The 22,603-nt window shown below is 37.2% G+C and overlaps 1 protein-coding gene across 4 annotated transcripts in view; it reads right to left on the minus strand.

Annotated features, from left to right (window-relative positions):
- LDLRAD4 (low density lipoprotein receptor class A domain containing 4) overlaps positions 1-22,603 on the minus strand; it is a 294,721-nt gene that overhangs the window by 227,475 nt on the left and 44,643 nt on the right. For all 4 annotated transcript variants that reach the window (XR_012630023.1, XR_012630022.1, XM_074877769.1 and 1 more), the window contains one exon: positions 21,353-21,482. The gene's annotated coding sequence lies outside the window, so the exon portion shown is untranslated. Of the gene's footprint in view, positions 1-21,352; positions 21,483-22,603 lie in introns of those variants that run through there.

The following is a 22,603-nucleotide window of genomic DNA, read 5'->3' on the forward strand; positions in this document are numbered from 1 at the left end:
ACTTTGTGAGATCTCCAGGCAGTATTTTATCAGCAGGGCCCATCCAGGCATGATGTGCACTTTCACAGTGCATTAGCATATCCAGAGGAGGAACACTGCGGACTGCAATGGCCTTTCCTTGGAGGACAGACTTGAAGTGTGAAACAACTTTACTGACATTCTCACTGACATCCAGGAGCTCCTCTGCATATCCAGAATTCATCAGCATGTAAAGCCTAGCACTGTATACTGAAGAAACTGATGTCCAGAGCAGCTTAACTATTAGTACTTCAGTCTTTGACCTGCCTATAGCCTTATATTCTGAAGTGTTCAACATCATAACTTTTTCCTTCTTTCCTTGAACGTTGAAGAAAGTATCAGTCTTTACATACAAGCTGAAAGCTGAAGTTTACAAAGAAATCAAACTTATTTGACAATGTAAACAGAAACCCTGCTTCTCATCTTACATCTGTATTGACCAAAAGTAACCCCGGTGAAGTCAGTCGGCACTGACTCCCACACAAAGGGAGGGAATCTGGTCCAAAGAGTAACATAACCCTTCGGACACAGACACAACCTAGCAAAAGAGCCAATGAACTGATCTGAGGTCACACAGAAAGATGGCAGAGCAGTCTGTAATAGATTTTTCCTCGTTAATCTCTGACCAGTTTTGCACTCAGTGTTTCTGGTGGTCACTGAATTCTGGTCACCCGAGCAGGGGATTCCCCCACGGCACTTTCAAGGTCATCTTGCCAACAAGGTAGGAAGGCTCAAATCGCCAACAGCAATCTACAGTTACCTCAAACCATTCTGTAGCACAGTAGCTTGGGGTGGTGTAAAACTAGACACAGACCTAGCTCATTACTATTAAAAACATTTCAAGCTGCTTCAGTTTTAGTAATGAAAAACTATTTTTCTCTTTCCTGTCTTATTCAACATAGCAAACGAGCAGAAATTTGGGCTACAAGCCACCCTCAAACCCTTGTTCCTGAGCACTTTTGCAAATGTCTAACTGGCTTCACCAGTTGCTGAAACACACTGAAGGCACTCCTGAGGAAAGATCAGTTTGGCACATTTTTGTCAGCTGTAAGACACAACATAGCTCACTGCTTTAGAAAGGAAACACAAGAGGGATTCTTTACCTTTCAAGAAGTAGGCTAAGAAAATTGGTTTGGCAATTACAATTCTGAGACCTGCTCTTCCAGATCTGGATGTGACTTTGTCAAGGATATGTGTTAGTAGGAACCCAAGAGGTGTTTGATTAAATAGCACATGCTAAGCAAGCCAGAAGAATTTCACCTTACAGACAGAGGCAATCAGACTGAACTGACCACATCCCAAATGTAACAACACTTCATAAAGAACTCACACTAAGAATTCAGCTATTTAGTTTAACATTTTTATAACAAAACCTCCTATTATAAAACCCAACTTTTCTTAAAAGGCATTTCTATCATCATATCATAGTATGATACATTTTATTCGATTCTGCAGTCATAAAGAATAATGTTTACATTGTAAAATTTTGGCTAATATTACCTACAGAAACAAACTTTAACCTGCATACGTCAATTTCAAAATAAATATTGCAAGTTAATATTCCATCTTCTCTACTATTCTGCATTTTTGTCTTTAGGGTTTAGTACTAAGTGATAAAGAAGCTTATCTCATATATAAGACATGTCACTAACACTGATCTATTTGCTCCCCAAAACATCAACAAAAGGAGCTATGGGTCATTGAGCCAAAAAATTAAATGCTGAAATGTACATCCAACAACTTTACCCTTCACTAGCAGATATCCTGTGGAAAAAAAAATAAAACAAATACAACTCAAATGTCTAGCCAAAAGCAAACATTCAGAAAAGAACAAGGTGAAATTCAGTCCTGCTCTTCAGGACGAAAGGTATCTTGTTACAGCTTCAAATCTTTCATAGCGTCTGCTTGAGCACAGCTAGAACATGTGGAGAAAATTTATGGTATTTTATCATGGTTGGCTTGGGGGAAGGAAGAGGTTTCTTTGTGAGGTCAGGCACAGGAAATTATTAGCTTTTTTCTTCAGTTCTTCAACATGCATTCTCTTCTACTGCTAACATCGCAGTCATTTTGCCTACAGAAAGCTCACTAGCCAAAGAAGTACTAAATTAAGGTTATCTCGCACTATAAGCAGGCACTTCAGTGGAAGGTACACCATTTTTTCCAGGTTTGAATATAACAAAGTCAAATTCCGGTCCATATTTGAGCAGGAGGTTTTCACCTGATAAGCTTCAAGCTCCATATATATACGACAAACTTACACAGTCTAAGGAAAACAGTGAATATTTGTAATTGTACTGTGTTTCCTCCCTACAACTATTCTACTTTCCAGGCTCTTTCCTCAAGGGAAAAAAAAAAAACAAGAAAAAGACTAATCAAATAATATACCTCTTAATATATACCCAATGACATTCATCATGATTTTATCAAAGGAAAGAGACTGCATTGTAAAAATTAATGGTATTTTCTCAAAGCTGTGTCTGCAGTGTTCACAGGTCAGCAGTTATTCATCCACCAGCTCAAGTTAGAGCTAAAGACAGATAGATACTAAGAACAGGACATCACCAACTTCACAGGAAAACAGAATTGGAAACATTTTGGGAAAATGCTGGGAAAAAAACCTAAACCACTTAGTAACTAAAGTGAAAAAAGAAAGATCAAACATACGCCATCATCCAGTTCATCCTTTTCTAAGTCCAGTAGGACTTTAAGAGAAATCCTGCATACAGAATTGGACAAAGCTGCGAGCAACTTTGTCCTCGTTTGAAGCGGATTTAGAGTAATTGCTCTCAAAAAAGTTCATAGCTTGAATGGCTGCAAGCACAAAACTACTAGTGTCTTGTAGTCACTGAAATAGGAAAAAGCTGAAAAACATCATATGCCATGTCAGGTAGCTACAGATATCAACAGGAAAAATAGGTACAAATATTTGTAACTAAAATACATTAACTAAAAATACATCTTGGCCTGGAGTCTTCTAACTGTAACAGGATGCATTAATGAGAATATTTATAATATATTAAAACAAGACATTCTAGTAATGCACTGAAGAACACCAGAGAAAAACAATCAAGGAATAATGAAAGAAAACACACATATACTCAGCACCATCTGAATGGTAATGATAAATAATAAAATAAAACTTTTGTTAGGCAATACTGCAAGATATGCTGTCAACCCTATAGTTCTACTATCCATTCTGGAATACTTTTTCATCACTAGAAGGATAAACCCAGGGCACAACATAGTAAAAGAGAAAGCAGAATATTCAAAGTTTGAAATGAAAAAATTCTGATCACCCAGTCTATTTACCTAATTAGTATTTCAGCTATTTAATGCACTTAAATTCAGGCAGGAGACAAGCAATTCTCACTGCCTGCCAACCAAGATCATCAGATCTATAAATCCCTTTTTATTAGAATTTCCTTTTAAATATAAATTCCTTGTGATATATTTCCCCCAGTGTGTAGTAATATAGCAATGTGCTTCTATACAGTCTGTCTTTGATCTACAAGTTTGACATGAATTCTTTAAATTAGCGTAGTATTTTAGAAAAAAGAGCTTTGAAAGATGCATCATTTTTCCAGAGAATTCCAACAGATACAAACTTCGGACCTTCTGATTGACTTCAGCTGTATTAAAATGAAATCCAAACCTAGCATTTTATATTCAGTCATGAGGGTGGAAATGAAGAAGGACAACTAGAAACAAGCTTCTGCACGTACGAAAGCTGCCCCACCACCCACCAATCTCCTTTGGTGACACTACTCCCAAACAGCTACAAGCCCCCTAAAAAATCCCAGCCACATTAATCTCATTTTACTAGAATTTTTCAGAGGATGAGAACTTTGGCAGCAGTCTATCATAGCTCATACAAATATTTTAATTTTTCAAAAGAAAGAGAAAAAGAAAAATCTCTTTTGTAATTAGTAAATAGTTCAATATAAAATATTAATGTACCGTCACAGGCCTGATTATTCAAAATTCTTCTTCGTTAGCACTTTGAAATTTGAAGTTCATTTTGCACTATATGTGCTTATTTTAGTTTAAGAAAGCAGACTGCTTGAAAGTCAGCAACTGAAAGCTTAAATGAAACTAAACTAAAAAATTATGTAAAAATTCTTTTTTTAAAAGAAATATTCTGTATTTTCTGTGTATATCTCACTCTTTAATTTCATCCTCAACATTATAATTAGCTATTTCAGAACAAATACCTCATGCTAAAACACAAACTCTTCATCTTCCAAGGTTATTCCTCAGTGTCACTTTTTTATAAATACTGTTAATGTAAAACACTGTCAGTGCATGGCAAAGGCTGCTGTTATAACCTGGAACACTTCACCAGTGCATGCGAGCTCAGCGAGCCCCTAAGAACTTCCCAGCAGTTACAGTTTAATAAAACAAGAGTCATGCCCTGATGACCAAGGCTTGATTTAAGAAAACAGTAAAACACATGGGTGAGTGCTTCTCTGAGTTTTGGGTTAAGAAAAAAAATAAAAAGAGAGAAATTGTTTGGGAAAGTAAACAAGTCAAAAGCACAGATAACACCTAGAAAGCTGGCAACAGAGTAAGTTTTTGTAACAGTGTAGAATTAAAGCAAGAACATCCAACTTTACCTACCTACATCTAAAAGAGCCTCCTCAGAACCATGAAAGCTCTATCAAATGGTAATTCGTTGAGTGTGCTCTAGCACTGCAATTTGTATTTAATTACAGTTTCACAGTTATTCCTTATTTAAGATATAATGCTCTCCAAGCAGAATGCATCTCAGAAGGTTTATTGCACACCAAGGGATGAAAACCATGCTTCTTCAATAACCAGAATAGCAGCAAAATATCCCAAGTAGTCACTGCTACATTACTAAAATGGCATTTTTAAATATTACTTTCATATACTTTGACTGAAATTCGTACATCACATGAAATCAATGAAGAGTTAATCAAATGTTTAATTTGCATCTAGAGTCTAAGCCTGCAATAATAATTTAATATCATTGAAAATGTAATCAATTTCATAGGTGATAAACAAGGGAGCAAAGGGTAATATTATCATAAAAACACAGCAACTGCCATATTCAATCCTCTGGGATTCTTTACATCCTGCTATACTAGACACTATGGTTTACCTTATCAAATAACTTTAGACAACAGCCGTAACTGGATGCTCCAGGAACAAATTAAGACCCATCAGTGTGCACATGTATAAAAACATTCCCCACTTCACTGATTTGTGTCTTAGACATTTGTTAAGCCTTGAAGCACAAGGTTTTGTGGCCCTTCCAATGAAAACTCTTGGCATTTTTGTGGTAATTGACATGATTGTCAATATTTCCTACCCCAATGAAGTGAACTCTTTGTTAGTGAGGACAACATGATCCACACATCAAGACATATAAGCTACGGAACATACACATTGTTCATATGAATGCTTTCAACTGACGAGTTGCCCAAAATTAAAACAGTTGTTAATCATTAAAACTTCCAAGTTCAGAAAAAATTCAAATGGCTTTTTACAGTTCTGCAAAACTACAATTTCTTCCAAATAATAAAGAATCCTAATGAATATGCACTGAACCAAATGTAACACAAAAACAGCCCTCTGAAGCCCAACTTAGGAAGTGAAACACATCTTCAGTAATAAAGACAAAAATAGAAAGCTAAAACCAAGAACAAATAAGGAAAGCATAAGGTCTCCTAACAAAGAAGGAAAAAATATTCCCTGCTCCTTAATCACCTTTCCCTCACAAGGCCACATCAATCCTTCCTGCTCTAAACCAAACCTCATTTCAAAGCAAACTGTTCTATCATTAAGCCGTAGTCAGTCAAGCTGTGTTTAAAAAAAAAATGGCAAGCAGAATACTAGGTCTTGTGAATTTTCCTTAGAAAGGAGATCAACCTTATGAGGTCTTGACAAAGCCACCTAACCAAATGAGATAAAACCTAAAACAGGAAAAAGAAATAACTAGTTCATGAGACAATAATAAATTACAAATAGCAGAGTAAGTGCAGATCTACACCTAGAAATAGCTGATGGCTACAGGATTTCTGGTTTGGCCTGGAGTTCAAAACAAGAATTCCCTGATCTGTGTGCCAAGTTGTATGGGAAAACCAGAAAGTTCTGGTTGTCTCTAATATATATCTGCCATAATTAAAAATGTATGCTGTCAAAATACCACAAATGCCACAACAAAGTTGTTGTTTGTGTGTAGGTAGTAAGGATCTAGTCATGTTGATACATGGACCCACCTGCATTTGGGAGACCTCTTAGCATCCCTAGAGAAGATGCCATCATGTCTAACATTCAGGTTACATGGATGGCCCTGGACAGGTCTAGTGCCTATAGCAACTGTATCGTTGAAGAGCCATGGGAGAAGGTCTAAATGAAACGAAAACAGGAAAGATTTCCTCTTCTTTCTCTCTCTCTCTTTTTTTTTTTTTACTTGAAGTCTTTGTAAGATTTGCCTTCTAAACCTCAAAAATCTCACTGCTTTACAAACTGCTGACCTACTGTGGAACAAGGTTAAAGATGTCCAACCACTGATGTAAAAACATCTTTTTTGCTGTCATGTTTCAGATACTGGATTTCCTCACATGTGTGTAAACACGTGTTCTTCTGAATTAGCTTAGACAAAAAGTTAGACCAGCTTGCTAAAGTGAAGGAGCCTAAGTGGTGCTGACTTTTTCACATTTCAAATGCAAATTATTTATTCAACTACACAATGCCAAGCCATAAAAAACCCCCTACAAAACACATTCCCACAGCTAACCCTTTTGTAAGTGGTTTGTGATGGTGCAACTAAATTAAAATGCAACCTAAAAATGCTATTTTCTTAATACTGCAGGAAAGAAAAATAAAAGTATATACAAGGTCATTTGCATAATAAATACAAAAATATTATTAAAAAGCAATACTTTCTTCTAAAGCAGCCTGCAAGTCCTTTTCTTCTGATTCCATGAACATCATACAAATACATGCACATAACTCTAAATCAGTTATCAAACCCTAAAAACTTCTTCCATCAGGATAGTCTTCATAATTGTGATAAACTATTAAGACAACATTTAAGAAACAGGGATAATGTACATAGAAATTGTGCTTATCTACATTTTTTTAAGCTTTTATATTAAGGTTTGACCTCAAAGTTATGTCAATTGATATAGCAACAGTAAATTTATATGTATTTAAATGCTTATTTAAAAAAAAAAAAAAATCACGGTATCATGTCCAGAATTTTGGAAAGAAAACAGAAACTTTCATTATGTAGGAGAGAAAATTTGGCTGCAGTACTCTAACACACACCTGCAATAAAGAATAGAGATGAGGGGACAGGAACACCCCAAGCTATCACAGCCTATCTGCAGTTATTATATAGCCATTGCTTTATAAGCAAGTAAACTGTATTTCCAGAGACCGAACAAAAAAGGACACAAACTTTATCAGAAGTTACTAAATGAACATACAGTGAGGTAGTTAAGCTTCATGACTCTTCAGTATTTTGTCCCTGCTGCTTTTCCTCCTCCCGAAAAACAAACAGAAATGTGTGGATACGAATCGGTAATTCAGCTTTCATATGTATTTTCTGAGCACCAAATATTCAAGAGAGCCTGAAATTTGCTGGGCCAACTGCAAGAAATGTTTTTTCAACCATACATATTCAAATTGTTGCTTTCTTTATAAACATTAATGGAAGTGTTGATGCTTATAAGTCTTTCATACAAAAAAATACTAGCTGAGTTAGTAGCAGCAAAATACTAGAGGTATCGCTGGCATTAGAAACTTACATGTGAACTCAATTTTTCAAGATGATCCTTCATTAAGAGCAAATTTCATTTTTGCAATCCAGCAGTGAATACCAGACCTCATACAAATTTAGGGGATAAGCTCTCTAATACAGTTGAACAACATTTGTCTTCTGTAATCATGATGCCCTGTGCTTTTAAGATTTACACTAATTAAACTAGAAAAGGTCACACAATTGAACATGTTCACTATTTGGGCAAGACTCAGTGACAAAATCTTTCCCATCTATCACTAATCTTTTATACACAATAACTGTCACTTTGACAGAGTGTCTCTGTCAGCTCGCTCACAATTATACACAAGAAGCTTCAACCTTTACCCTCTAGAAGAGTTCACCATCTTTGGCTTGCAAAACCCAGTGAGACAGTGCCACAAAAAAGAGGAAGAGGAAGCAAAACCTGGCACTCCTCAGGACTTCTCTGTCATTTGTTCAGGAAATAATTTCTCTGCAGTTTAAGAACTCCTTCAGATTTAACTTAAGGATTTCAGTATTGCAATTTGGGAAGAAAAACCTATATTTTTACAGCTAGGAAGAAGAGGAGACAGAAAAAAACACCTTGGTTCTAATCCCAACATTTGAAAACTAGCTGCAGTGTGTCCTGGGGCGAGACAGCTTTTATGCCTCTGCTTCCTTACAGGTTATCTAATAACACTGTTATTCCTACAATTTTTGAAGCCTTAAGACCCTCTATAGAAGTCTACTCCTTCCTCATCCCATATCAATGCCTTGGAAAAAAAGGGACCAGAAAGCATTTCCTATGTCTTCATACTGTAACACCAGCCAGCTAAAAGGCCCTTAAAATACCTCTGTATTTACAGATAACTGATAGGAGTTTGATTTGTCTTTAGTTCAGCTAGGAATTTTAAAGGATGTTGAGGTTTAGCCTCATGCTCTGAAGTCTTTCCTGAATCTGAATAATCCTGCAGGCATAACCTAGAAAACCATTCCCTCTGAATCTCCTCTTCTCCAACTTTCCTTATTATGTGGAAAAGTTTTTTTTTTCCCAAAAGTCTGCTCCCTTTCAGGTATTTAACAGGTGATTTAAAAGAAATAAAAGGATGAGGAGAAAAAGGCTCCTACCCTTCACATCACAGTGACTGCACAGGATCAGGACGAAAGCCCACCTTGCAGCACAATGCCATCAAATCTTTGGGCCCTTCAAACGCTTCAGTATTTCTTTCCTATTGCTGGAGGAAGTGAGCTTAAAAAAAAAAAAAAAAAACAAAAAACCTCACAACCTAACCAGTCTGAGAACAGTGGGCTTAAGAGTAAGTGTTCAATCAGCAAAGATGCTGACAGAGCAGATGAAAATAAAATGCTTTCAGAACCTTTCACAATCTATTTCTGGATCAAGTTCTCAGCTTCATATGGTTTTCTGTCCCTTTGAACTACACCTTAATATATCTACCTCATCAAACAGTATTCAGCATATGAGACACAAAGAAAAACTGCAGAAGGTATCAGAAAAAAACCCATAACTACATATGAACAAAGCACATGTGTTGCTGCCATTCAGCCAAGACCCAGGAAGTGTTCCCCATGGAAACAAACTTATTTAAAGGACTCTTACCTGCTTCACAACATAAAGGAGAACACAATCTAGCACCCTGCGTAAGGAAACCATACCCACAAGTGGAAGAACTAACAGACATACATCAGTACGTACCAGAAGTCTCCAATAAACTCACTTCCAAGACAGTCATGTAATAGTTCTCTGTCAACAAAACCCCACAATCAAACTACATTCAGTTCCCTTGTGATATGCAGCCTTTCAGGATAAATTCCTCTTTCATTCTGGTCCTCATCTTCTCCTTTTTCCATCAGGACACTACAAGATCACAAAGACTAAAAAGAAACATGAGGCAAAGGAATTTTCAGTCTAAACACAACTGGTATGAAATGAATTTCAGAACTGCAAGTTAAGAGGAAGTTGGGCAAATTCAGTGCTTGACCATCTTCAGAAAATAGAGCATAAGCCTTACTGTGGGAAAGCTTCTCCATAGTAACTAAAACGGTAATGTGAGCATCGACTCCCTGTCAAAAATACCCTCAACATAAAAACAGAGTACAAAAGCCTCTCAAAAGCAGAGATTTCAGTGACCCAAAAAGAGGACAAGAGGAGGCTCCACTAATAGGCACACAAAACTTCACTGCCACTGATCTATTTTACTCGTAAGGGAATGACAGACAGAAATATAAAAAGATATTAAACAGCTATTTAACATGTACCAAATAACGTTATTATGACAACTAGTAAATTGGTGATAGTGCTTCTCCAACAAGAGGTAGGATCAATACAGCTGACCCTCGGCATTACAATTAGGGATCAGAGCACTATCCACCCCTTAAAACTCTGCTAAGCTTTAAAAATTGATCTGAAATTTTTCATGCTGAGTCTCTGCCTTAAGTCTTAATTTTTAAAGTATTTTAATTTCAGTCAGAACAACTCAGCTGTTTCATAAAGGAGAACAAAGAAAAATATCTTGTTTGGCCCTTGCTAAAAAGACTGAAAAGTTTCAAAGACTGATGCTTCCAAGAAAGGGTCTGACAAAGTTTTGCATAAGGAAAATACCTTCTGTGACCATCAGGATAATTTCTGCATACGGCTAACACATCTTTGAAAAAATAGAGATTGTTCACATTCTTTAAAATGTAGCTACAGTTCTGTAGCTGAGGTCTCAAAAGGGTCTTGTCTGACAGAGCATCCCTTCCTTCCCACCCCACAAGGAAGTACCACTAAAGAAAGAGACACCACCACAGAGAGCAAAGTAGTCCAAGGAATAAAGGAGAAATCCCAACTATGGCTTCCTCTTGTAAGAGGATATCCTGTAAGACAAGATATCATCAGAACGTATAATTTTGCGAATATACACAACAAGGTATCTCTTTAAAGAAGAAGGGAAAACAGGAGTGGTGAAGTGCTTCTAACACTGGAGTCCAAAATTCTAGTTAAACAGTAATTGAAAGATTCTAAGTGTAGGAAGAGTCCCATACACTTTATCAAGGTGCAACACTTTAGTTCATCTCTATCAAGAGTAATCACATTGTGCTTTGCAGTTTTTCTTAGGATTCACAGCATATGAGAAACACTATACACATGCCAGTCACCAAAGCACCACAGGAATAGAAGGCATAATCACTGCCATTAACATTGGCACATCATATGGAAGACTAGACAATAACAAGGACAGCAGGGAGAGAATGAGCTTACTATATCTCCAACTTTCCTTTGCCTCCCTTGTATGAGGAGTCGACGCATATGAAAAAACATACTATCACTTTCCCTATTATAAAAAAACACAAAGTGCTATCACAGTAAATGATAGCGACAAATGGACTATGGACAAAGACACTGCCATGAAGCTGGCACTGTCACTTGCACAGCTTCTTTTTGTTTAATATTTTGTATTATACTATAACATTGCTACATTATAGCAAGATTCCTTAATAACATACAGCCGAGACCCCTACATTTCCACTATGACAGCTTACTAAATCAGCACAGGTAAATATTAAGATATTTCTACGGCATTAAATATTCAGAATTGTAAGTGAAAAAAACCCAACATTTGACAGTGAAAAAGCATCAGTTTAAGTCAGTGTTGCATCATAATATAAACCATCCTTAAAGTACAAGGAATAATAATTAATCTCGATTCATGAAACTCACTGAAAGATAAGTTAGATACTCATAAATTAGATATTTCCTGAACAATCAGGTATTTTCATCGAAAACAGTGGCGGATAATATCAAGAAAAATTCTTTCCACTTATTATGAAATTAAAAAATAAAACCAAACCTTACACCACAAACCACTGTATTTTCCCAAGCTCCTTAAATGCAACCTTGAAACAACTGTCCAACCTTCAAAGAATATTACTACATAAAACTTTCCTACAATTTTTTTTTTCTTACTTTCAAGAAATTTTTCAACTGATTTCATTTTAAAACTTACTAATTGAAAACATCAGAGGAGCTGAGAAAGCAATGTGATGTGGCATAAAGTCATGCAAAAACAATTAGACTGCATATACTTGTCAACACATCCATTTTTTGAAAAATAATCTTCCCCACACCAAGAACCTACAAAATAAAATCCTGAATTTTCCTTAAAAATCCTTGATCTTTTCCTGCTCTACAGAATTTGAAATAATCATCCTTAACTTCAAAATAGTTCATTTTTGTGAGATTGGCTTCAGTTTCAGGATGGCAACTGTGTAGTAACCACTTCTCTTTTTGTTGTTTTCCATTTCTAAACATATGCTTTGATCCCCTTGGTCTTGCTGGTAGAGCAGTCGCCTCACACATACAGCCTCTCTTTGAAGCCTTCCAGCAGTGCCAAGAAAGAAGCAGGCTGTGGCAGCGGCTCAGTATTCTCCGGTTATGCAAGAGATTAGATCATTATCAACAAAACTGGATGCCTCCAGCAGAGAACAGAAACAGGGAATGCAAGAGCAAGTTTTTCTTTACTACAAGGCCAGGTTGGACGGGGCTTTGAGCAGCCTGGTCTAGTGGAAGGTGTCCCTGCCCATGGCGGGGGGGGTTGGAACTAGGTGATCTTTGAGGCCCCTTCCAACCCAAACCGTTCTATGATTCTATGATATGATTTTTTAATTAAGAATGGCTGCTTGGTCAGTTTGAAAGGAGGAAAAAGTTACCTGGAATTAAGAGCTGATCATATCAGAGAAGATTACTCTTCGGTAAAAAGCTCTATAATAAATATTACTGTCACAGCCTTGGAAGGAAAGTTTTCCCATTCATTGTGTAACATGAAGTATTTGGCTGAAACTGATGCCAATAATTTAAGAACCCTGGTTTGGTCATGTAAGCATCAAGTGGATTTAATTCCCCATAGATGAATGACGACATGCCAACAGGATGCAGAAGATGACTCTGGGTTCTCACATACTTGCAGAGAGAATCTGTGCATTTTAGCTACGATATGTTCATTTGCCCCTAGTCTGTGCATGTGGATATCCTACACATCTGGTCACATCTCTCTCTTCTCTAGCTGCTCCAAAACTTTTACATCATCAATTATGTAAATTGGCTTTTAAAGATGCTTCAGTCCAGGATTTCACTTCAGTTAAAGGATAAAGTATCTACTAATCCATCATGGAGTGAAGATTTTGAGTCTTCACATACAGCAGAAAAATATATACTTTAATTTCTTAAGGAAATGCCTTGTGTAGCTCCATCACTGTGCAACTGCCACATGCATTTGTATTTTCCTTACAGATAATTGGGAAAGAAGTGTTACACTGCATGAAACAAACCCCTTGAGTCAAGTTCTGACAATGAATGTATACAGAGAAGGAGAGATTATGTACTATTGAACAGATTAAACTATTTATTGTTTGTAAGACTTCAGTCACTGAGGCTAACAAATGCATGCAAATATAAACAAACAGAGGTTTTCAGAAGCCTAACTAAAAGCTTTTAGAGTTTCTACAAAAGACATTCAGAGTATTTAGATCTTGGATACAAGAATAAAGTACAAAACAGTTTAATACAGAAAAAGCTATATGGTTGCTCTTAATAAGAGAAACTATTCTTATAGTACTTTAATGTGTTAATTCCAGATTGTTATAAATTTGTAAACTTAGAAAGCACTACTGAAGTTGGGCTTTGCTTTTCAAGTTTCCTCAAAATTAGCACCGAAAAATGTTGTGCGTCTGGTTATATTACAAGATAAATGTAACATTAAAAATAACGCTACCCAATAAAACAAAGATTATTAAGTATGGCAGAAGTTATGTGACCAGTGTAATTTGTTTACAAATGTATATTATCATTAGATAGTGAGTGCTTAAAGAAAATCTAGAAATCTAAAGCTCTGTGTTTCAGTCTTTATTTGCAGGAGATGTCTTCCAGACATGAGATTTTTTTTTGTATCTTACACATCTGGAAACTATTAAGGCAAAGGAATTATGAGCATAATAATGAGCTCTTAGGACTCACTTATTACCACCCTCGGTTGACATTAACACTGAAGAATCAGAAATCCGTATTCTACTGTCTCTCTTATGCAATCATATAATAATTTACTGTATGATGTGACTCCTTAGAAGCACAGATCTAAATAAAATCAGGTGTTTAGCTGGACTGCCTTCATCTCTATCTCTATTCAACAGCCAATTATAATTAAAAACTACATATGAAAAAAATAAGTGGCATTTCCCTAAATCATGCCAGAAGAAAAATCACTGATGAGTCAAGTTAGTCTGTAAGTGGGACACAAAGTATGATTCATAAATCATTGCTTCAGGTTTAATTCTTGAGAGAGAAAAAGCTCAATCAATAACAGAAGAGAGAAGCTCAAACTCTCACTTTCATTACAAAAATGTAACATTAGATTAACTACATCTTTTCAGTTCGGAATATTTCTGTTATGTATGTTCATAACAAGGTTTAAAGCCATGACCAGTAACCTTCAGCAACTCCTGCAGGCAGTGAAATCTTGCAGAGGACAGCATGTCTGACCACATTCCTAAACTGTCTTCTACACAGCTGCAGGGAGAAAGCTCTGGTGTCCACCTCAGGGGCAGAGGTAGTGAGTGGGACCTTTCTGACTGAAACCACAATGAAAGACCCATTAGGGTGCAACTCAGTCACTGCCAGCATCCCAGATAACACAAATTTATAAAAGCAGCTGAGATTTAGTAAAGCTGCTGAATTTGCTTCTTTTTTCAAATGTAGTGTTTAGGTAAATTGGATTACGACACAAAAAAAAGGAATCTCAGTCCAATGACATGATGGCAGAGGAACCAATGGGTGCAAGAAAGATCACCACCGCTCCTTTCAGACAACAGGTCAGATACTCAGCACCATGTCAAAAATGACCTCTGTGTCTCAGCTTTTATTGCAAATTGTGTTTTCAAGTGCATTTCCCCTCCTCTGCCCTTCATATTTATGTCATTTATTTCTTTCTAACCCACACCCAAAAAACAGAGGCTCTGTGAAGCAATTCCAGTTTAAGCCCAAAGGACATCTACCACAAGTTTATTTTTAATATTTAGAGTGGAAAAAATACAGAAGTCTAAACCTATAAAGAAACAAAAAATAAAGATCCAGGGCCCTTTTTCATTAAGAAGCTAATAAAATAGTAAAAGCAGGTAAAAAGATCTCCTCCTTCAAAACCCTGTGTGACCTTGCTGTTCAGTCACATCCTTCAAGATGACCACTGAAAGAAATGTAAAATAATGCTCATTGTCCCACATCTCCCATCACAGGCCACATGACAGCTCTGACACTGGAAAGGGATTGGCAAAATATTTTACTTCTCTTTAACCTTGGTTACGAAAAAGTGAGAAATTTTAAAAAATTAAATAGCCATGCTGCTGTTGGACACCTCACAATTTAATCACACATCAGACTTGTACTGCAGAAAACATGCAACAAGATTATACTTCTAAAATGTAGCTGGATTTAAAATGTATGCTGCTTCACCTACATTCTCAGTTAACAGGTCTTTAAAGAAAGATTATCAGACACTCCAGTAGGTGTGATCTGAAGACAGAACAAGTGAGCATGACCTTGGGCTCTTCCTTGGTATTTGGTGGCATTTCTTTTTTAATATTTTAAAATCATCAAAACAGTAAACACTAACATAGACACTACTGAATACACATGCTCTGCCAAAGGGTGATGAAAATTATGTGAATGAGTGTCTTGTTTTATGTGTTCATTTACATTCCCCTAAGGAGTAATATATTACCAATGTCACTGCCATGAGCAAGTAAATGACATATCAATAACGATCATTTATTAATAAATACTTCACTCGTTCCATGAAGTTAATCTTCATATGCACCCGTGAGGCAAGAAATTATTAGCCCGTATTTCCCATGGGGAAGCTGAAGTCATGTTATAGACTGTCCTAGTCCATGCAGTGATTCAGGTGTCAAAGCCATAAATAACAAACTGTAAGAAATGCTGCCTTCTAATCCTACTTTCTGATCACTGAATTTTGTCCATCTGATAAGAAGGAAACTGTCAGCATGATGCTGTCTTATCATAACTGAAATGTAAAATTAGCATTTATTAAAAGCTGTTAGAAGCTTAAAGATAATATTGCCACTAAAAGGGGATACACAAAAAACCCATGATTTATCAGCTGGCCACCCCTTCATCTTCCATGGATGTATGGGTGATAACTGTTACTTAACACAGGCCTTTACTTGGAAGGAACATCTTTCATAAGGGACTTGAGAATATCTTTTCTGTCTGAATTTACTGACTTCTCTTTATCTGGCTCCTAGTCCTCAGACACTCCCCTATGTCTGAATGTGAACTTAATGCTTATGAGGAGATATTACTACTGTTGACAAGAAAAGCAAGATAAATATTAAGCATTAAAAAAAAAAAATTAAAAAGATATGTTTTGCTGCACAACACAAATTTACTGCTTATTTCCCCAGTCTGTTTCTAATAGAATTAATAGAGCAACGAGTACATGAAATGCTAAGCACTCCTCCACTTCTACAATAAGAGTGCAGTGGCTGTCTTCAGAAAGGGAAAACTCCTGTGGTACTCACAAATTGCAGGTGCACTACAAAAGTAGGATTCTATCCATATGTTAAAACACTTATTTCCAGCACATCTGAATTACCACAGTAAATATTTCAAAGCTGACTAGGACAGTGACTTGAAGAGCTCCCTTTAAAACTACTAGGAAGTGTATGGATAAATCCCTTAACAGGCTTTCACGTCTCCACCCATGAGTTAAAAAAAATTAGGCTGCAAATCTTGCAAGACTTCAAGGGCTCTGGATTCTCACTTGTCCAGAAAAAAACACATCTACCTTTAGTGTATGCAGCAAAGCATTTCTGCTATCACCCAGAATCCAGGAGGTGAGAACTTGAGAAATAGTGAAGTTCTAATGAATTTTTAAAAACTGGTAGGAGCTCAACACTAAGATTTGAATGAGTTCAGGGTTTTGTGCAGACTTCTTCAATCTCAGCTGTCAACTGCTTGCTCCTGTTGAATGTACTGAGGAAATCCTCAGAGCATGCAGCAGCAGCCACCCACTGCAGGAACGTCATTACGAATATTCCAAAAACAACTCTGGTGCCTGAGTTCTTTCCTCAAGTTCCTTAAGGTTAAAGGAAATTAATGGGACAAATTCTGGTGAGCATGAACAATGCCACTCTTCTATATTACCACACCCAAGAACACCCATTTGTTCATTTCTCAGATGACTGAGGATCACCTTCTACTAGTACAGTTGTTTCTTCCTGTAAGTAACACTCATTTCCGTTGTCTCTCTAACAAGCAGAAGACAATGTGCATCACTACGAGTGCTACAGGCCTGTATTACCACAGCACAGACCCACAAAACATTGCTCATTTCCACCATGAGTTTTCAACTTTAAGGTCAGTAGATAGATTAATCTTCACAAAGTCTGAACACAGTTCTCATAGCATATTCTTCCATAAGAGTTGGGCCAATACAAATCTTCTTAAAAGCAAAGGAATAGGGGCTGGTATAGCAATAGAATCATATAAGCTATGACAACCATACAAGCAAATGTCAGTCCAAAACGTACTTGCCACACAAGATTGATTTCACTGTCTTCCAAAAAAGCAACAAGTCACACACTCCTCAATACTTCTTGTAAACCTGGAAACACAGGATGAACCCCTCATGAAGTGCTTCAGATGACTTAGCTTCTGAATCTTCACCTTGTTTTGTATGGAGTTCCACTGAGCGCAACAGGAGTATTCTTGTGCTTTCTACAAGTGTGTTGACAGGATCAAGACTCAATTGCTGACCCATTATTTTACTTGTGCTCAGTAATCATTCCAAACCAAACACAAGAGAGCAGTGCTTAATACAGCAACACATAGTTTCAAAATTAACCAAATGCATAATCAATTTTAAGCAACGAAATTTTGCACTTAACTGAATTTCAAAGGTCAGCAAAGTTCAGCTCTAGCCCTTCAGCTGATCATCTAGATTTCTTATTGCCTCTCTACTAGTCAGTACTGATGGACGGGTAACCTCAAAGTCACTATCACAGAGCTCAAGAGCTAAATGCTTCTTACTAAAGTAGGTATTTCCAGAACGAGAACAAAATCACTTATATTATTGACGATAGTACAAATAAACAAAATTAACATGGGAAGTCCATGCTTTTCTGTTCTAAATATAACATTTTTTCATAAAGTGATATGGTTGCTCATATGTGAGAAAGGAGAATGAAAGTCCCTCCCACTTCCACTGGGTATCACATGGTGGTACCCAATCCAGTGTGCACAACAAAACGGGATCCAACAAATCTTATCTCATAAAACAGATGTTCTTGAATCTCACATTCATCCCCAGTCACAGCAGTCAGAATCATTATTAGCTTCTAAAGAAAAAATTATTTTATGCTTATGAGCGTATACAACATTTTTAAAGGTGGTACAAAGACTGTGTGTAACTATGTTTTAAGTTCTTGCTTTAAAAACTACCTCTTAAACTTTTCCATAATACTGCTTACTATGTAGATATAAAATTTCTCTTCTGTCAATGTCAATGGAGCAGTATTTGATATGACTTTCTCCAAAAGCAAGCCAACCACAAAATATATATATATATAATATTTAGAAGATGCATGTGTCCGTGATGCTTTATTTTATCTTCTCTTCACTTATGAATAATTGCTGAAATTTGAGCAATCCACTATAAGAAAAGAAAAAACCTCTAACAACAAGAATTTCACCTCCACAAAATCCTCCTCCAGGGTCTCCAGAGAACAGGACAACCCAGTGCTTCATGGAACAGGCTTCAAACCACCAAAGCAAGTGCAAGCTAGATCGGAAGAGTTAAATAAAGCTGCTAAAATTCAGCAGCATTGCAAGCTATTCCAGACTATGGTTACTATAACCTACACTGGGTGTCCTCTGCATAAGCACCAGTGTGACTTTGTGGACTGCTGAGACTCAGTCTGTTGCAACTGGCATAAGTTGCCACAGGCGAGTAATCACAAGAAACTGACCTTGGCAAAAGCACATTTTACACTTCACTGCTGTTCAACTGTGTTATACTAAAGAGAGAGCAAGTGAGCACAAGCGGAAGGGGGGGGGGGGGGGAGAGAACAAAGGGGGATAGAGAGCATAAAAGTGATCGCAGCCATTTTCAGCTTTACCTGCATTTAAGATTTTAAGAGATGTACATCACCTCCAGTGCACATTGCAACCTACATGTGGTTATATCAACTGTGCATGGTATGTACCATTTTTAAACCAGTGGGGTCTGGTGTTCTTTGGGGGGAGGAGGGGAAGAAAGAAAGGAGATTAAGTACTAAATTAGGCATTAATACCTCAGAAAAATCTCCCCACTTCAGAGGCTCTCTCAACAGCCCAGCGGCAATTTGCATGAACTAGTACATACGGTAGAATTCCCACCATTGCAGGTACAGTTGTGTCTGTCCCTTCTTAACCATCTTTGGTCTCCTTTGGGTCAGATCAGTTACCTCCTGGCAAATCTTTTTTGTAGTTTCTGCATTAAGTATTTTTGGTATTGATTACCATATCTCCAAAGAAACAGGACCTGGCAGGCAGAGCAAGATGGCACAAGATCTCATCATTAGCACTAACCCACATCCTGCCCAGATTTCATAGCAAGTTTAACACAAAGATCTAACCTTGCAGGTATGCTGGGTTTCCAGGACATTAGGTGGTTGAAGAAAAACCCGCACAAGCTTTGTACGAGTTCCAAAATACCCAATCGCTCTCCACTTGGGAAGCGCACAAGGTTTGCAAGTCTAAACAAAATAAAGTAAGACTACATGCATTTTGTATCTCAGTTTCCTTACCACTCTTAGGTCAGTGACCTAAGGATCGGAGCCCTTTAAAAAAATCTCTACTACATGCAGCTTCTCTTCCAAATCCTGAAAGCTGCTTCTCTCCCGTGTAGACAGCTTCTCCATTCTTCATCTGGTTTCACAATTAACTCAAAAACCCTGCTACAAAACCCAGCCTTTGTTCCTCTCAAACATCCAAACCTTTCACATCTCTGTCTTCACGCAGTCTCCATTCCTCTATTACAACTCCTCTTTCTCCACTTCAGTCCTCCAAATGTCATTACTAACAGTAGGCTAAAGAAAAGTATCTTTTTCTGGACACAACCATGTTATTACCTTGAACCATTCCCATTTGACAGAGACCCATCATGGTTTAATGACCTCCACTGTCACTGGCCAGGGAGATACAAGACTCAGCCCTGACAGCAGATGGCCGATTCACACACACTGACATTCAGCGATTCAACAATGATATGATCACGCTTCGCCTATAAATTATAAAACCAGCAATTCTATGAAGCATGGCTTAAAATTTCAAGGGACTGAAGTATTTCCGAGTCTGAACTTCAGATCTGGGTCAAAAAGATGTCAGCTGTGGATATGCAGAATTTTAATCATCTCACCAGACTGTAGCTCCCTTTCTCACAAATAAATCATGTTTGGAAGGCCCACAGGCATGCTTTGTGACAGCAAGGCAAGACTCTCTCATAGGGGGCTGAATGGGCTACCAGAACACTCACTCTTTCCATGCAGTGTGTAAGACAATCTTCTAGGGTCTAGGCAGAGAGTAAACTGATGTCTGTCATATTTGGCTGACTGTACACTTGGGCAGAAATCTAATTATTATTTTTATATTTTAATTTTTATTATTATTTTGATTTTTATTGACAAAGACCTACAATAATTAGTTATAGTAGATGAAAAACCAGAAGGCAGAAAGACTGCACTAGTTCTGCAGTAATTACTGTCGGCCTTCACGTTTGGCTATGCTATGGTCACCATCTCCCACAATGGAGCACAGCAAAAGAAAGAAAAGGGTGACAAGAAAGTAAGTACCTGAAAGGTACTCACATCCTCAGGAAGAGTGAATGTTTATTTTTACTAGCCCAAAAGTAAGCATATCTTTATATTACACAAGAGCACCCTCAGCTGAAAGCAAGAATTTGACATCTCTTACTTCTTCAACGCGTATCTTAAACAACAGGTTATTGAATTAGCCTCTCTCTTTGCGTCTCTGTCTCTCTCATACTGCACCGTATTTTAAACGTATGTGTCACTCAATGCTGAATGAGCCATTTGACTCTATAGTTCAGCAGCTAGGACCTCATTTTCAAGTAATCTTTCTCATTAGGCAGAACAGAAACATTAACTAGCTCTTCCACATCTAGATAATAATTACCAATATGCTGGCTACTCTGGGCATCTCACTTCTCTCCCTCTTCCTTCCTCACCTCTTTCACCTAAGAGAATTTCTTGAAACCAATTTCCACAAAAAATACCAGGGCTAACAAATCAAAATCTTCCAACATCTAAACATTACTAGTAAGTTTTAGCTATTGCTATGTATATGGATATATACCTATACACACACATCAACACATACATATATAAAATTGCTATAAATTATGTATCAAAAAGATCATGACATTGTGGTACAGTATGGCTGAAATGTTACTGGCATGAGATTAATTTGATCAAAGTATTCCTCTACTGGAATTCTGAGTTTGCTTGAATTATATTTACCTTTCTGGAATTGTTTCAGAAAGAAGTCTTGTCTAGTTTAAACTCATCCAGTACAACATAATGAATCCTTGAAGTCCAGAGAGTCAGGAGATTCTTCCTTTTCCTTCTAGTTGTGAATATTGAGTGCGATCTACAAGAAAAAGAAAGTGGAGAAAAAGAAGTTTGGCAGGCAATCCTCCGTGTTCTCAGTGGGTTGATATTTTCAAAATCCTTAAAGAACAGGGCACTGACTCCAGAAGATCAATCAGTCGCTCACTACTGGGTTTCCAGAAAGAATTCTGAGCAGATTTTATTCTTCTCCAGGTATCTCAACAAGCCACACCAAGGATTCATTTTCCCATGTCAGATATCCTGTCTCTCTCTTCACTGTCTTAAACACAAAGACACTAAACTGAAAGCCCTGATGTTGTTCTGCTTCTTTAAAAAAGAAAAAAGAAAAAAAAAAAAAAAAGATGCAGTTTGCATTTACTGCTATAAATTTAAATTTAGTATCAGGGAATTTGTAACTTTTTGTTTGAACTTACTTAAGGGAAAGGTTAGTTTCTGTAGTGTGAAATGCTAATACACTTCACAAAACTAATATGTAGTTGAAACGTAAGTAAAATTATGAAAAATATCCTCTCTCTTATTAGACACGTCAATTAATCAACAGCTATGGGTGGATAAATTAAGGTAAGTACTCAACAGCTTTGCTGAACATGTTTTAGTCTAGAAACAGCTGTGAAAAGTTCAGCAAACTTTACTCTCCGCAGTGTTCCACTAACTCTGGGATTTCCACTTTTCTAGGGAACATCACTTTTTCTGGATAGCATGTTGAACATGTAATTTTGCAGATACTCATGCTGTATAATATCAGCTCAATCTTTCTAGTTCTTTCAGTAATAGCAAGCAAACTCACAAAAGCTTTGCCTCAGATTTCACAGGCATGTGTGTGCCTCTCTCAGTACCCAGGCCGCCGTGCCAATATGTAGGATTAAACTTTTTCCAAGGTTGAATAAGCCACCATCTGTCTATCTTGTGTGGTGCTGTGCGCCATCCGGGAGACTTGTCCCTTAGAGCATGTTTCTACCATATGTCACTCCTGAGTGATCAGTTATGCCAAGACATTTGGGAAAAAATGACTAAGTCAAGCTGGAAAACCCTTTCCGAATTCCAGAGGAGGTTTGCCAAGCCTGTATTTGCAAATAACTTTGCATCCACCAATTTCTGCATATATTCTATGTAACAATAAATAACCTTTACCCAAACGGA

The sequence above is a fragment of the Strix uralensis genome, chromosome 1 (genome assembly GCF_047716275.1).
Source record: "Strix uralensis isolate ZFMK-TIS-50842 chromosome 1, bStrUra1, whole genome shotgun sequence".
In the NCBI taxonomy this organism is placed as follows: domain Eukaryota; kingdom Metazoa; phylum Chordata; class Aves; order Strigiformes; family Strigidae; genus Strix; species Strix uralensis.